Below are 7941 nucleotides of genomic sequence, written 5' to 3' on the forward strand. Positions count from 1 at the left end.
CTAAAGAGTAGCTTGTTGAAGACCCTTTTAACATGGGCCAAAATCATAACAACTTTTCAAATGAACTACTTTTAGTTTTTCCTGTTTGCTTTCATTTGTTGCAACTGTGAGGTGCTGACTGCATCTTTTTCCTTCCATTTTAGGCCACGAGGTTTAAAGCCAATGTCTATATTGGTTGGAGAAGCACTCTTCAATTTTGTTGGCCCATGTAGAATCTTCTCACTTGATGTACCAGGCTGTAATATAAGAAAAAAAGTGTAAGATAAGGTAAGATCATAATATAGCTATCAGAATATACACCAAAACAGAGTAAACATACATTAAATACTTGGGCTCCAGTTGTAGGATTAGAGTAAACACCAAAACCAGTTGCAGGCCTTCTGTTACCTCCAGTAGCAGCAGCAAATGAGGCAGAATTGTACGGTCTTTTCTGACCTGATAAAGGTGGCAGTTGACTAGAAGAACTATCACTTTCAGTAACAATTGGGGTCCCTCTTGCATTAGCTTTTTTTCTTCCCAATCCTCTTCCAGTCCCAACTTGAACCCTATTTTGAGGACATCTTGGCACAGATTCTGTGTCAGCACAAATAGAACTTGGTTGACTTGATTGTGTAGTTGCATATGTGGTTCTGAAAGTAGAATGCGATGGACCTCCCATTGTAGACTATATAGCATAAATAAGGATATATGAATAACTTGTAGATCAATCAGAAAATGTAAATGAATTATTAAATCTAATCTTACTGTTGTTTGAGTAGTTCTTGGCACAGCAGTGGTATCAGCACAAACAGAACTTTGTTGACTTGATTGTGTTCTAACCTATTGAACAAAAATAAGGAGATATGAATAACTTATACAATGAAAATTAATGCAAATGAATATGTAAATCAAATCTTACTCCTGTTTGAGAATAACTTTGTTGGCTTGAATTTCCTTGACTTGTAGGTTGAGAAGTGCTCCCCCTCGTATACTATGTCACCACAAAATAAAATATATGATTATAATATATATAAACTTTTAAGCAATTTACAAATGTGAATATGAAGTATTACTTACTCTTGCACACACAACTTTGTTATGACCAGTTTTCTTGCATATGGTACATGTCATCTTTACTCCTTTTCTTGAAAGTTTCCCCCATTTTTTTGGCTCATCCTTACTCTTTCTTCTCTTCTTGCCAGGTCTGCCTGGCATTTTTCTTGGTTTTGGAGGCTCTATTGATGGATTTGTAGTTTCAGGCCACATCCTCATATTGGGAATAGGTTGGATAAAATGGATGTAAGCCTTGAGAAATGTTTCCTTCTTATACCAGTGCTCTACATGTTGATCAGGATCTTGATTCAAGTAATAATAAGCACAAATAGCATGAGGGCAAGGAATACCTCTCAACATCCACAACCTACAGTCACAATGTTTCTTCTCCAAGTCAACAACAAATGAATATTCCCCCTCACTAATCTCAAAACCATTCAACCCATTCCATTGAACATTACAATTATTTGAATACTCCTTGTTTCTTTCTAGTATTGCCCTTGCCATAGGTGCAATGTCTGATATCCATGTTTCAGCAAATTTGATCATGTCTATATGTCTGTTCATCATTTTATGCCTAATATCCTCTAACATGGTAATAATTGATTTATGTCTAGCAGCTAAGATCCAAGAATTGAAAGTCTCACACATGTTATTTTCTACAACATCACACTTGGAGTGAGTTTGGAAAAAGGCCCTAGACCAATTTCTGGGATCATAATGTAGCAAGTCCTCTGTTATTTCCTTCTTACCTAGCTTGGACATTGCATGAACTTCTTCTCCAAACTTGACTTCAAAGGAGGCCTTTGAGCATCTCCAAAACTGTTTCCTTCTTTCTTCTCCTTTCCAGTTCACATGCCAGTTACTCCATATGTGTCTAGCACACATCCTTTTCTCAGCATTTGGTAACAACTCTGACAAGACAGGAATAAGTCCCTAACAAAAAATATGTACAAAATAAGTAATTGAAGAAGTAAAGATCAAATTAAAACTAAAATATAAAAAATTGTATAATCAATACCTTTTGCATATCTGACATTACAGTCAAACCTTCACCAGTTCCCAAGTTTAGATCAGCAATTAAATACCTTATGAACCAGCTCCAACTATGTTTTGTTTTTGTATCCACAACTGCCCAGGCAATGGGATACATTTGATTGTTCCCATTCTTTCCAACAGCAACTAATAGCTCACCTTTACAAGCTCCCTTAAGAAAACAACCATCAAATCCAATTATATTCCTACACCCCTTCAACCATCCTTGCTTAAATGCATGAAAGCACACATAAAAATACACAAAAAGGTTCTTTCCTGGTTCAGTTTCCTTAACAATTTTTACCCAACAAGAGCTTCCAGGATTGGTTTGTTTGATCATATCTGCATAGTCACATAATCTGGCAAATTCCACTTTCCAATCACCCATGTTTTCCTTCATAATCCTCTGTTTAGCCCTGCAACAAAGAGTATTACCAACATAAAGACCCAATGTCTTTCTAACCAAATCTTGAATTTCCCAAATCCTTATGTATGGTTGAGATACAATTCTGTCCTTAAACTTTCTAACAATTAACTTTGAATTACACAACTTGTTCCTGTTTAATGGAATACACTTGTGAACAGGATGATAGTTCTTCACAATGAAATCACCTGAGTCCCTGTGAATGGAAGCATATAACAACCACTTACAGTTAGCATTTTTGCACTTCACCCTTACTCTATGTTTTTCATTAGGTCTTAACTTTATCTGCCTCCTGTACTCTACAGCATAATCTGCCACTGCTTTCCTGAACTGATTTGCACCCTCAAAGACCATTCCAAGCTCAAATATTGAAACTTCACAATCTTCATCATACCTAACTTTTTTGCTTCTCCTTCTAGTAGATATATCTACTCCCCTAACATCATCCACATCTAGTTGTTCATCACTATCATCACTCCAACAGTCTGAGCTATCAATATAATCCTCATCTCCACCTAATTTTCCTGCATATTTGTCAGTTTTATTTTTTCCAAAATCTTCAAAGCCTCTATCTATACCACCAGCCTCTCCAACTGGTATTTCTTCAAATTCAGTAGCCTTTTTTCTCTGTTTTTTGTTTCTTCTTTCTTGTCTAAAAGCTCTCAACTCCTCATCAATATCTGAACCATCTTCTGAAGGTATATCTAGATCTGAATCACTACTCAAGAAATCAGATTCACTTTCTCCACCTAGGTTATCATCCACACCATCTTTACCTAGGTTATCATCTACACCCTCTTCACCAATGTTAACATCAACACCCTCACCACCAAGGTTAATAGCCTCACCTTCTCCACTTAGGTCAACAGCCTCACCTTCTCCACCTAAGTTAACAGCCTCACCCTCTTCACCAAGGTCAACATCAACACCTTCACCACCAACATTAGTTAGATAGCCTCTAGGTCCCTCAGTGTCAAGTAAGGGTTCATCTAATACATGACAGACAAATACTTCAAAAGTGTCCTCATGTTTTAAGTCTTTAATTAGGTGTAGGAGATGTTGGTTAGTTGTAATTAGGACCCATTTTTTATTCAATAAATCCTTCACATAAAAACCTCCAACAGTTTCATACCCTAATTCTTTAGTATAATACAGTAGTTCCAAAATGGAAAAGTGGTCCTTAATAATATACCTGAGTGCAGACACACAGTTTCCAACATAAGTAGGGACAGATATCTCGGATAAGATTCCACCGTGGTAAATCTTTGTAAATATAAGGCTCTCCTCCATGGTCAATTGTTAGCCCTACAAAATATCAAACAAACCCTTGCTTAAGATAACGGCATATACTCATATAACCCATACAACAACTAAAAAACAAAGTTTTAAAGCATATTTTCTGGGTAATAGTAAAGAAGGGACATAATATTCGCAAAAATCACAAACCCTATATTTTTACAAAACCCTAGCTTTTTGGAATTCATTTAACAAAGCATGTAAAAATCATTAACAATTCTAACTTACACAAGGAAATCTTCAAGATTGTAACACGAACAAGACGAATCCAACTTCAATCTGGAGGAAATCGCGAAGATGGAGAGCTTCAATTTGGAAAAAATCGCGAAGAGAGAGAGAAGTGTTCTGTCAATTTTAACGATTTAGGAATCTTCCCCAATTAAGACATTTACAGTACACGTTAGATACACGTGGTAGTTGTTAAATGGTTATTCTATACACGTCGGATATACGTGGGAGCTTAAATACACGCGCCTTGGCCGTTTATGAAAAGTGATAAAAAAATGCTTAGATGGTTCAAATCTGGGGTGGTAGAGGTGTTCAATAGGTACTAGGTGTAGTTGAGGTGTCTAAATGAATAATGAGGACAACTTTGAGTGGCTACAGATGACTTTGGCCATAATTAATACATGTATTAGCTATGGACTTCAACTCTCTTTTTTAGGTTTTGATTTGGCACGAAGTTTAAGAAAAATTAGGGAAGATTTTTGAATATTGTGATTTTGAAGTAAATGTACTTATCAAAATATTTTTTTAATCTTATGATCTTAAACATGTTACATGAAAAATTAGAATTAAAGAGTTATTGGAAAAAGAGATAGACATTTTTTAACGGACTAAAAAAAAACAAGACAAACAAAATGAAATAAAGTGAGTACTATACCGATTGTATACCACCACTGATAAACACCATTTTTATGCATAACAAACCATAACATTAACAATGTAGGGTACTATTCTTATTCTAGCATACCCTATTAATTCAATACAACAAATTAAACATGATAAAGAAATAAATTCAACATAACTAATCCCAACATTACTAACGCATATCGCCGGATTATCCATGAATCAAGAAAAGAGAATTGAGGATTCTTTTCCTAGCCTATATTAATTTGGTGTAAAGCCAAAAGTTTCTAATTGTTATTGTTCACACTTAAGTTAAAATGCTAAGTGAACTGTTAAATGTTCATCGCGTGGGTGGAGCTATAATAGTATTTACGGTTTCAACCAAACCCAAAAGGTTTTGCTTAAACAAAAAATTCAATAAAATGTACAAGTATTTAGTTGCAAATTCTGTAACTACAACCAACTATGAGTCAAGTGGCAAATTTAGAACCCATAAATTTTGGGTGCTTGAAATATGATATTATGAAAAATCGACTTTCTTACCATTCCGTAGAAAATTAGAATTGTTCAATGTTTACCATGCAGGATGCAGATGTTTGCTTTACATAACTTGCTTCGTCTGGTGAAACATCCACTAAAAGAATATAATAGAACTGTAATTACATAAACTTATTTCACTATTTCATAAGCCTAAAGGCTTTTTTGCAATCAAAATATGACTATATGAAAGTTTAATTACTGAATCTTTTGTCTACCAAAAAAATCGACCAACTGTTTTTGTGCATGCAAACCTCAGAAACATATACACCAAAATTTAATTTTTTTTAACCCATCTAAGACCTGTCATAGCAAATGCCATTCGGTATTGTAAAATCCACTTGTTAAGCTAAGACAATCTTAACATTGCAAGTACCTCTGGAAATCGCGTTGGTCTATGATGACAACCTGTGGAAGGATTAGTCAAGTTACCATGATACTGTCAGATCTATTTAGCGGAAGGCCATACTATATGACCAGGGAAGAATGAATCTTTGTAATGGAGATTATACTCTTCTGGATCCCATGCCTTTCTGAGATCATGACTAACATATATCCAGAATTTTCATAGAAGAACATCAATTGCAATGATTCAAATGAGTCACAATTTTGTGTCTTTCTTCTGAGTCCGTGAAATGTTATACAGGATAAGACCAATGAGAAGGGCAACACTGTCGAGAAGGAAGAAAGGGCTCAAACTTGAATCTTGTGGGAGATATGGCAATGGCATGGAGAGAAGATACATTGACAAAGACACTACATAAGAAAAGAGGAAAAAGAATTTGGTTGGTCATAGGACTACATAAAATTCAAATGTAATCGATACCTCTAATCATTGTGTGCAGAGTGCCTGCAAAAGTGCGAGAAAGAACCTGATGACATCACAATAAGGGATGAAATTACAGCAAATGAAATCTTCATAAGATTGAGAGCTGATATGTTGAAAGCAATATTTGTAAATATGTAAAGAAGGAGTAGCATCGATGCTCCATCACAACCTGACCAATAAAAGGTGCCATAAGGACATGCAGACCCATCAATACATTACCTCAGGAAAAATACTTCTAACTTGATAATCATTTATTGACAAAAAATAAAATAATCATGTCCTTCACATCTATTATGGGAAAAGACAACTAAAATTTTGTTTGGATACTTAACTTCTGTGATGAATATGATGATTACATCTTAACTGTTGAGACTAATATTTGCTTGTGAAATGAACATTATACCAGTAGTATATGGCCCCATTGGAAAAATTGTCAGAAAATTGTGATTTCGTTCTTGTTGAGATTTCCACTTATAAAGTACAACTATGGACCAAATCCTCATAGACACTTACTAATTGAGTTGCAACCAACAGTAAGTTTTTAAAACCAGTTTCTATGCTTGGTTTTTATTATTCTAGTACCCCAAGTTCTATGGACAATATAATACGTAAGTAGAGCAACCTACTTACAATTAACGAGTACATATATTCATACTATCCAAAATATCTCCACCCTTTTTTTCGATGGGCGCAAATATATCCTTGAAACTTTTATGTGAATGACTGAGGAAAGCAGAAACATATTGTAACTTCTAATTTCCTGCCAAAATATTCTAGGTTTAAGTCTTTTCTCCCACCAGTTCCTCCCCAAAAAAATCAAGGTCCTCATCAAACTCGACCTCAACAAGATTGTAGAAGACATATTTGGAAAGAAATGGGGAGCTTCTTATAATTGTGAATAAAAGATGCAGAATTTAAAAGAAAATATGTCAATTCTAGAAGATCATGACCTTCACCAACTCACTTTACAAATGTTGAAATGATGCACATTGACCTTTTATGCAAGCCACACACAAGTCCAAGAGAATAGAAATTGCACCTGAAACATTGTTTCCTATGTTGAAGAAGCAACCAGTACCGCTCTTAAGAAATGAAGGGAGCTCAGAAAATGGTATGCCCTTCAAGTTCGAAAGAAAAGGCAGAAAAAGGAGAACAAACAGAGCCTACAAATAAAACAGACATTACAAATGCAACATTCAGAATACAGTGTTGCTGAACGGTAAACAAGTCAATTCACTTTCTGAAAATGCAATTCCCTATTTTTTTTTATTATACTCCCTTCTGTTTCAATTTATTTGTTCTAATTGTACTTTCCTTTTTTGGTTTGTTCCAAAAAGAATGTCTCTTTTCTAATTTGACAACTTTTTAATTTCAACATTCCACTTGACATGTTTAAAAACATAATATTAAAAGGTATTTTGGTAAACTATACATATTTGAAGTTTAAGACCACAAAATTCAAAAGTTTATTTACCTTCTTAAATTTAATGTCAAATAAAAACTAAGACAAACAAATTGAAACGGAGAAAATATACACATATATGCAGTATAAATGTATATAAATAGCAATTCTCGACTAAACACCCATTGTCTATACGGTGCATATATTGGCTCACTTTGAATTTTCAAACCAATTCAAATTTGGATGATACAGTTTGAATTATACCATTCGAATTTGGTTTGCAAATTCAATTATTAAAATTATTATGATTTTCTTATTTTAATATGGTTGGATATATTTACAAAATTGAATCCATTCAAAATACAAATTGTTTAAATATCACTAACAATAATTCTCTTTGTCTTCCATCATATTGATTTGAAAAAAAATTGCAATTGAATGTCTAAATTTTGTTTTAGATATCGAATTAATATAATCTAATTTAGCTTTTAAAATTAGTCTAATCAATTCTCGAAAAGTAATGGATTATTGGGGGTT

General features: G+C 34.1%; 1 long non-coding RNA gene across 1 annotated transcript; it reads right to left on the reverse strand.

The window, feature by feature from the left end:
- Window positions 1–5049: 5049 nt before the first annotated feature.
- On the reverse strand, window positions 5050–7219 carry LOC125855253 (uncharacterized). Its single transcript, XR_007445463.1, has 2 exons — window positions 7042–7219; window positions 5050–5270 (listed from the first exon to the last, which is right to left on the reverse strand). It is a non-coding gene; the product is annotated as an uncharacterized LOC125855253 (long non-coding RNA).
- Between the last annotated feature and the right edge of the window lie 722 nt (window positions 7220–7941).

The sequence above is a fragment of the Solanum stenotomum genome, chromosome 2, assembly GCF_019186545.1.
Source record: "Solanum stenotomum isolate F172 chromosome 2, ASM1918654v1, whole genome shotgun sequence".
Lineage (NCBI taxonomy): Eukaryota > Viridiplantae > Streptophyta > Magnoliopsida > Solanales > Solanaceae > Solanum > Solanum stenotomum.